Below are 8,813 nucleotides of genomic sequence, written 5' to 3'. Positions count from 1 at the left end.
GATACCTAAGAACTTGGTCGAGGAAGTACTCCGCAATGCCCATGACAATCCGTTAGCATCACATGGCGGGATCCATAAAACGTTGGAACGAGTCCGGCGTTACTATTTTTGGCCTGGTCTTGTTGATGATGTCAAGACGTACGTAAATGCTTGCGAAACTTGCAAGATGACAAAAGCACCGAATTTTCCGATGCGACCACCTTTGGGCAAACCTGCGGAGTCTGAGAGATTTTTCCAACGTTTATACGTTGACTTTTTAGGTCCATATCCTCGGTCACGCAGCGGAAATATTGCCATCTTCATTGTTTTAGATCATTACTCTAAATTTGTTTTTCTGAAGGCAGTAAGGAAATTGAATGCAGAAACGGTTGTTAAGTACATGCAGCAAGAATTGTTTCATACATTTGGGGTGCCCGAAACTATAGTATCGGATAATGGTTCCCAGTTTAAATCTGAAGCATTTCAAAAATTCTTGCGGGAAAACAAAATTTTCCATTCACTTACAGCGGTGCATTCGCCTCAGGCAAATGCTTCTGAGCGCGTGAATCGCTCAGTTATAGCAGCCATCCGTTCGTATATTCGTCCAGATCAAAAAGACTGGGATGAAAGTTTGAGCAGTATCTGCTGCGCTTTACGGTCTGCTGTCCACTCTGGCCTCGGCACAACACCTTATTACATGGTCTTTGGTCAGCATATGATTACTTCAGGTTCAACGTACAAGTTGCTTAAAACGTTGCGCCTTATTGAGGATAGAGCGGTTGTTTTCTCAAGAGAGGATTCGCTCGATATTGTGCGCAGTAAGGCGCTTGAGACAATGAAGAAACAGCAGCAGAAGAACGAAAAAATCTATAATTTGCGGTCGCGTGAGGTTTCTTATTCAGTTGGACAAGAAATCTTCCTTAGAAATTTTAAACAGAGTAATTTTCCAGCCGGATACAATGCAAAGTTAGGACCAGCTTTTGTGAAAGCGAGAGTTCGACGTAAACTTGGAAATTCTTATTACGAGGTCGAAAATTTGCAAGGGAAAATACTGGGTCGTTATCATGCGAAAGACTTGCGTCAGTAAGAATTTGTTTTCTTGCAGCGTCTGGTGTTTTCAATCTTGCGTTTGCTTTGAAACCCAAGATTGAATTTAGCAGGGGGGAATTTGTAACGACGCTGGCGGCGAATATCGTAAATTAAATTGCATTCCCTTAGTCAAGCAGTTCATTGGCTATTTATGTTTACGCACTGCTTGTTTAGTTACGGTTTGAATTGGCGATTCGTCTTAGCGCCAACTGCCTATGATCGCATTTTTTATTATTCTTGCCTTAGCAGACGAAACAAACAAATTTTCCATAATTGTTTTTATATATGTACAAAAAAAAAATTATTTTCTGCAGCCGCACGGCTATCGGCCACCTATGGGTTATTTTCAGTATTGCTCAGTGGCAATATTTGCTAGTTGTCAGTGGCCCTTTCTTTAACCTTGACCTGTCGAAAGGAAATTGTCAAAAGAGGTGTGAAGCAATTTCCGTAAAAGAAAGTTTTCTTGCTTGGCCTTAGCATCCGGATCTTTCTTTTTACTTCGAGATCGCCTAGAGGAAGGTTGTGCATTATCCACGCTAACGGGGTTATCAACTTTTTGGTTATACAGATTATATTTGTACCTATAACCTACAACCTAATACAGCAACGATAGTATTAACAGCGAATAAAAAAGTATATAAATTGGCGAAAACTAAATTGGAGGATTCTATTGTCGAAAGGATTTTTCTGCATGGTGCCACTTCCGGACATCGGGTAAATTTTATTTTTCTCGTTTCTTCGCATTTGGAATGCAAATTCTAATTCACATTTTTTTCGATTTACATTGTTTTCGTGCAGAATTGGCACTTAATAATTAGTCCAATCCAATAGGGCATTAACCTTTGCCTGTCGCTTTGATGCGCGCATGCTAATGCAGCGACTAGGCTAAGGGAGGGGTACGCCAGACGAAGGCGTGCCAGAGGTAAGATCGGCTTTCCGATCAGGCCACTGGAACGGCGAGAAGAACCGTCTCTGCAGTTTCGTGGGTCATATCGTCTATGACGGACGTCGCCTAATAACGGAGTGCGAGTGATTTTTTTGTGTTGTCTTCGGTGAAACCTGTGCCTGGGCAATTGGCAAAGCCCCGTTGTGTTGGTTGGAGGCCCGTGGGAAAGAAAAAGGCATAAATTAGCCTACCCCAACCTTTAAAGGCAACATTATATATATATCCACATATATATTTATATATGTGTCCAGCGCAAAAATGAACTTCTCTAGTGCGCTTATTATTCTTTAATTTTTTTTTCCCCTGTGTTAAATCCAAATTTAAATGTACATATGTGTAACCACGCGAGCAAAGCAACTCGGCATGGCGTGATGAAGTGGGAAAGAATATACCTAAGTGAAAACAAAAAAAAATAATACACAAAGCAAAATTCGTTAGCTACAAATGTGTATGTGCATGGCGACAATTTTTTTTCTGGTTTGTTTAAAAAAAAAACACGTTAAAGCCCACCCAGTAAATATCGAACATAAACTTTAGTACAAAAAAATTATGCATGCAAGCAGCGGTGAGCCCACACAGCGCGTCCCCCCCGAAAGATCTTTCGACGTTGGACAAAAACTGTAAGTACAGCCGTTTTAATTTTTATTTTTCATACTTACTTGCGTGCATGCGTACGGAAGTGATCAGCTGTTCAATTGGAACACAGGCTTGCCTGCTAGGCATAAAAACAAACTTAACGCCTTTATGCCAAGTCTTGGCTTTTGTTTCATAATTCTCCTATTATCGGCACGCACATAAACATCCCAAAAGGGGAAAATGCATGAATTTATATAATTCAAATATTTGTTTATATTTTCTTACCCTAATTTCTTTAATATTTGAATATAAATAACCATTTCTTCCAGCCACGCCAATTGCTCTACTCACTTTGCTATACCTACTTATATATATATTTTTTTACTACTAGATATTTAATTAGAAATGTTCATAGGCTTGATTTCGTCGTAAAGGTTAAGGCGAAAGACTTGAAAACTAGTTTTAACTTGCCGTTGGATAAAGTTAGGTTATATATGGAACTTCGAAAAGACAAGGTGTTCAATGAATTTAGTTTTTAATAAAAACATTATAATGATTGCTTAAATTTTCCGGTCTTATGATTTCCGCTAGCCGCAGCATGTAGAGGTTTGAAGGGGTCATTCGCATAATTGTTTTAGGATATGAATGACCAAGGATGGGTGGGCCAATACTTCCTCAACGTCAACAGAGGAATACCAAAGGTGTGTCCACTTGTGTCCTGTGATCTGCAAACCCAGCTTTCTTCTTTTTGTCCTATTTGTGTCAACTTACCGATTTTTATGGCTTTTCCGATAGCACGCTTTGTTTTTAAATAATAAGCTAATTAAAAGGCCGTAAGATATGAGAGTCATCGAACACCACCCATTAGCCGACGAGCCCGAGCCGGAACATACTAGCGTGCGCTCTCAATCTTACACCCACCACCTCGCCTACACTAATGGGCTATTGTCTATACCCGTTACAAGCTTTAATTCAATTAAATAAGTTTTGCTATAATACTTATGAATATGATTTAATATGCTGGCAAACACTCAAAAGGCATGGCGCGTGTCACATGGCGTATGCTTAATTTCATTATTAATTGAATTGCTCTTGGAGAGGTGGGCGACGGGCGGGCATTTGGTTCTTGTTCTTCTGGTAGCTCTTAAATGGCAATGGCTAATCGAATTAGTTGGGCGGGGCAGGTGCGCAGGCATATAAGAGTAGAGGCTGTCGTCCCTGCTTCTGCGGTAGCACACAAAAACAATAAGCACGTTAATGACAACAACAAGGATATGAGGAGGGGCAAGGCGAGGGCACAACGAACGCAACGACAACGGAAGTAAACAAATCAAATAAGATTTATTATGTGACACGCATAAAATAAGGACACAAACACACATGCACTTACACACTCACACTCACACACACACACACACACACACACACACACACACAGTCATATATGTAAGTATATATGGCAGTGTGTGGCTCAGAACTTGTCGTACTTTCGGGCTCTGACAATGACGCCGAAGTCTATTAAATCAATTGAGTGTAAGATGGCACGCACATTCTAGGGTTGCCATCTTCGTTGCGTATATGCCCGAGTGTGCGTGTGTGTGTGTATGTGTGTGCCACAAAATAGGTCTAATTAACGCGCCTCATTAAGCAAAAACGCTCACATGCTTGCCTTCTTACCCAAAGGCACAGACGGACAGGCAGGCAGGCACTGAGCGAAAAACCGACAGACAAATGGTTGGTCGGAGCCAATTGTTTGACCATTGTTTAAAGCCATCGCAAATGAACAACAACAGCAATGACTGGGGCACGGATTATTCCAATTATGTGCAAGTGCTCAACGCATTTCAGTCACGCTAATTAGTTGAGAGTAACACGAACTGCGTTTTGTGCAGCCGCGCCAATTGAATTCGCCAAAGGCATGCCAGCGGGCAGCCGTGGCCATCGCACTTCCCGCTCATGGCCAAAATGCTTAGCAAATGGCGTCAATAAACGTCCCAATGGCGATTATCATTCTGTGCGCTCGGGCCACTGCACAACATGTGCCGCAGACAAATAGCACCAGGCTGTGAATGGCTAATAGCCTATAGAACGACAACCACCTGCCAGGCATTTTGTTTGCATGCACAATATCTAGTACACAAAACACATATACTACTTGTACAAGTATCTGAATGAACGAGGTGCTACTTAAAAGTACCTACACTATCGATTAAATATACATGCAGATGGAGGAAGTACCAAAATTGTTAACTTCGAATTTGTTCTAAAGATAAGTTTAGTTTTCCAAGACAAGAGCCCAAATAATTATATAATCAATTCTTCATAATTCTTGTTAGTTAGAGTTATGTTTAAGACTAGAGTTTCAAATAAAACTAACAGCCTTTTCATTGGCCAGCTACTTTAACCGTGCTTTGCTAGCCTTGTAGTTAAAGTCAAAACTTAAAACAACGGGGATTTTACATTAGGATTGTAAATTCTTAAAAATTGCAGAAAAATGAAAAAGAACATTTTCAAAATACATATCTTCCCCAGTAATAGAAAAAAACTTCAGGTTCTTTAATTCTACAAACTTTTCCAAAACCTTTTCTCATCCCTTAATAATCTTTTATCTTATTAATCTTTTTTTGGATAAAACTTAATTCTTTAAATGCTGATTTTTAAATATTGTATATTGTATTTATTTTGGAATACGATACAGTCCAGTGTATTTTTTATTCCAAGCTACGTTTTAGAAAACAAAATCAAAAATCCATTTTAGCTTTAGAGATTTATCGATAGATTTTGAAAACTCTTATAGGTGAGTGACTCAAATAAAATTTAATAAAACGCTATGATTACGAACGGAACTAATACCTTATTTCATATACTCGTATCAGCTATTCATTTCTTTAACAGCATTTAAATGGAATTTGAATCGCTCGATCATTTATCATTTCAGCACAACATTGAAATTCCTTTATAGCTACTCATAGCTCTAATATATTCTTTGATTGAGCCTCGCCTGTGAGGCGCGTGTCATGACATTGAATATGAGAAGCAGTTGTAGTTGTAGTTGAAGCAACACCGACAAGAGAAACAGCAATAATAGCCGTTTTCACAATAATAGGCTATAAGCCATGATCTCTAGCATTTGAGCCATGCAATTTTGTTCTACTCTGCTAAGCAACGAAGCGTGCCTCAAAACATCTGCCGTGCCCCAAGTCGCACATATGCGACATAACTGCTGGCTGTTGCTTCTACTGCTGCTTCTGCTTCTGCTGCTGCTGCTGCTGCTGCTCTTATTGCTGCTCCTACTGTTGGCCAATGTTGGCAATCTTGAACTGTCACAAAACTAAATCATAAAATAAGCATAGAAATTTTTCAGCTGCTGCGCACACGAAGCTGCAGCAGATGTGCTGCCGCCTTTCCAGATTGCAGTTGCATGCATAAGTGTGCACTCCTCGTTGCTCTTCTTGCTTGGTTGACCAGCAATGGCAGCGATTGTGGCGCGACTGTATGTACACAAGCATATATACGTACTTATATGAGTGTGTGTGTTTGTGTGTGTTTGTGTGTGTCTGTGTGTTCAGCCGAGGAATACGTCCATCTGTCTCTGCCTGCCGGAAGTAATAGCAACATAATCGATTTGCTGCAGTTTACTGTCGGATGCACGACGGAAGTCATTTTCCACATTCACAAAAAGAAGCCACACAGAATACTTCTTCGAAGTGCTTTACGAGCGCCTCTGGGATTAAACTTATGGCTGAATTTAAGATTACCATTTACTGTAAAGATATCGGCGTAGCACAAGTATCCAAAGTATACAGTAGGCTGGAAGGTTGATAGAAGGCTTTAGAAAACTGAAGGATTTGCTCGAATAATGTGGAACCACATTTACGGATTAAATATTCTAAAATAGTTAAAATAATTTTCAATTACAGATATTATACATTATTAACCATTTTATTTCTATAAGCTTATAAGTTATTACTCCAATTCTAAATCGTTACAACCACAGGAAATAATAAAAATGTTGAATTTACCTATCAAGCCGAAACTTTTCCTATAATCTTACTCGCCTGAGTTTTGATAATTTCGAGCAATGCTAAAACTGTTGGTGGTATGGTATGTTTCAATTTGATTCATTAAATAGTATAATAATTAAAATGCAGAAGCCACATTTGCTCATTTTTGTGCAATTTCCTAATGCACACCAATGTTGAGGCTAAATTTAAATTCAAATGATCACTTTAGAAACTATAATCCTTTCTGTTTCTCACTTTATATAAGTTCTGCTTACGTGGTTATCTCAAGCGACATTTTGTATAAATACTATACTAATGGATAACAAACCTTTAATGCCTGCCAATGGGTCCTACACTTCTTCAAACTCTCAAATATTTTTGTGCTGATTTCTGTATTTATAAAAAGTTTCCAAGTCTATTTGAAAGTCAGCCTTTGCTGAAGCTGCCACACTCTCCATTGCTTAGCAAATGGTCAACAAATTAATCATGGCACCTCTCCCCGTCCATCAAAAAATTGCTAGGGAGGAACCACTTTATAGCTTCCCACTTGCAATATGTTACAAGACAGGAGTCGCACGTCAACTAAAAGCAACAACAGCAGCAACAGCCACAACAGCATTACATTCACTCACACTTCATATTACTTAAGCACATGCTTTATAATAAGGCAGGGCAACGAAACGATTTTTCATGCGTCCCGTACGTGTGGATGTCGTCAACGCCCCAAACTAGCATATAAATATGTATGTATGTAGGACCAGGGCTGCCACCAACAGACGCGTGCATGCCCTCGGCCAAAGGAGTGCGCATTACATTTATGGATATGCTGAAGACGCCATGACAATCAGTCATTCGTTTACTTTGGAAAGGGTTCCATGAAAAAAGGTTGCCAAAGGTCGTGCAGTCAAGTGTTTGACTTTTGTTGCAACACTTTCAATTTAACAATAATAGTAGCAGCAGCAGCAGCAACAACAACAGCAGCAAAACAGAACAGAACCATATTAATCAATCAAAGTCATTGACTGGCAACCAAAAATTTAATCAAGTTCTACGTGCGCAGATTTTCGGCAATTGCCGAGCACATTCAAAATTGTCGTCTTGTTAACCGCAAATTAAATTTGTTGCCTAGACCAAAGTTATATAATTAATTTTACGCCCAGACAAACAGAGTTGCGGCACGTTAGCACCTGTCACACACACGTACGAGATTACACCAACATATATGTACTATATGTGCATATGTATATATCGAGAGAGATACACCAGGGGTCAGTTGCATAGCATCAGCGCGAATGCTAAAGTTTGTCTGTCTCTCATTTATAAATTAAAACACCATTCAGAGCAAAGAAGTAGGCTGTAAGCAGGGGTATTTCTGCAAGAGTTTAATATGCATATGTGAATAAACAAACAATAGAAATAAAATAAATGGTAACTTCTTCTACTGGTTTTTTATTTAAGGAATCAATTTAAATGAAACAAAAAACCATTGATCCAAACCATAGCTACAACTACAAAGAAGAGTGACCTTAAGGTAAAACCTATAGACTTTGCTGACAGGCTGCTTAAAAGCATAGATCTACTTATAAGCCGATGTGTTGAAGCCTGACTCTATATTTCAAGTATAGAAGAGAGTGACATTACCTTTAGTAGTAAAGAGTATTACAAGTATACTGTTCTGCACTTACATCCATTTTGTATTATTAAGCCAACTTGATAAGCTCATTATTAAAAGCAGAATATACAAATTATTTTGGACTTTTTTGGAAAATTGAATCAAATGTTCCTTGCTGCAGGTACTTAAAGAAGAAAGAACAGTACAGAAACCCAGCTAGAATGTAAAGTGTAATAATAGAGCAATACCTTTCGAGTAACTACACTTGACAAGCAGTCAGTTGCGCATTGAGTGTCAAATAATCGTAATTCATACGCATTAAGTACCTATTTAGATGGACGCGGGTGTGTGCGTAGAGTACCAACACGCACATGTGCACATTTTATTACCTTAACGATTATTGCCTACGCCTTTGTCGTTGCCTTTACCAATGCCATTGTCTCTGGGCCGAGAGCCACATAACCCCATCGCCATATCCTTGCTCATGCACCCGTTCGACACCATTAAGTTTTGTGTTTTATTCGCCTTGTTAACATTTATGGATGTTGTGTGAGTGCGTGCGTGTGTGTGTATTTGCTTTACGACAGCTTGGGGCTGTCTGCCTGCT

The 8,813-nt window shown here is 39.3% G+C and overlaps 1 long non-coding RNA gene across 1 annotated transcript; it reads left to right on the top strand.

Annotated features, from left to right (window-relative positions):
* The first annotated feature begins 1,518 nt into the window (after positions 1 to 1,518).
* Positions 1,519 to 3,539, top strand: LOC115631677. The gene is made up of 3 exons (XR_003996226.1): positions 1,519 to 1,782; positions 1,867 to 3,291; positions 3,386 to 3,539. It is a non-coding gene; the product is annotated as an uncharacterized LOC115631677 (long non-coding RNA).
* The last annotated feature ends 5,274 nt before the right edge of the window (positions 3,540 to 8,813 follow it).

Source organism: Scaptodrosophila lebanonensis, unplaced genomic scaffold, assembly GCF_003285725.1.
Source record: "Scaptodrosophila lebanonensis strain 11010-0011.00,11010-0021.00 unplaced genomic scaffold, SlebRS2 tig00001412-arrow-pilon, whole genome shotgun sequence".
NCBI classification, from domain to species: domain Eukaryota; kingdom Metazoa; phylum Arthropoda; class Insecta; order Diptera; family Drosophilidae; genus Scaptodrosophila; species Scaptodrosophila lebanonensis.
The sequence above is the reverse complement of the archived record's forward strand: the minus strand, read 5'-3'. Positions and strand labels throughout refer to the sequence as shown.